Source organism: Papilio polytes, unplaced genomic scaffold (genome assembly GCF_000836215.1).
Source record: "Papilio polytes unplaced genomic scaffold, Ppol_1.0 DF824158.1, whole genome shotgun sequence".
Lineage (NCBI taxonomy): Eukaryota > Metazoa > Arthropoda > Insecta > Lepidoptera > Papilionidae > Papilio > Papilio polytes.
Window position 1 is genome coordinate 1627981 of NW_013525046.1, and position 925 is coordinate 1628905.

Sequence of the window (925 nt, forward strand, 5' to 3'; positions counted from 1 at the left end):
ATATTTTGGATAAAAACTCTAATGTGGGAAAGAGACCATAAGTTGCTGCCAACATCAAAGTAGCAGGGTTGCCATGGTTGACATTTGTGCATTTGCAATTGAGAATTGGACAATTGTAAATAATAAAATAAAGTTTTTATAATTACATTCGGATGAAGCAGCGCGGGAACAGCTAGTACAGTATAAAACAGCGTCTTGCTGTTCGTCTCTATGTATGCTTAGAACTAGGCAGCAGATATTGATGCAGTTTTAATAGAGTGGTTTAAGAGGAAGATTTTTATCTAACAAATGTATATCATAGTAAAGAAATACTGATAATTCTAGAGTTCTCTGTGAAGTAAATGAACTTACTGTCGTAACAGCGTTGGACTAGTTACAGATAATTAAGACAATGTAAAGTGGATATGTGTATATTTTAACTTCAAACTTTAAAAGCAATATGCGTTTAGATGTAATGTGTTATTTGTCTAAGATAAAGTCTTACACAAAGTTAAGGACTAACATACCAATGTTACAGATCAATTCTAGTAATTCAGGCGATCTAAATGTAGACTATAGTATTGTGACGGTTCATTGAGCCGGATTGGTAGTTTTCCTATCTACACCGCGGTAATAAAACTCCTGTTTACTGTGTGCCTAGCGTCAATGACTCATGAACTAGATTCTAGAATGATCCAACTATTCGATAAAATGAAATCATACAATACATCATTTAAACATTGAAGTAAAAGCTTTATCTATTTATACGTAAAAAGTATTTTTCATTGTCTGACGTGGATTGGAGGAGGGGATACATAGGAAGGCATACCTCCATCCTCTTTCCTAGCGTCCTTACCTGCGTAGATCGTCGATTGAAGGTAGGCAACATATCTACAAATGTCTATGTGCAGTCGCTTTTCTATTTTGGAAAATTGCATTGGCCGCT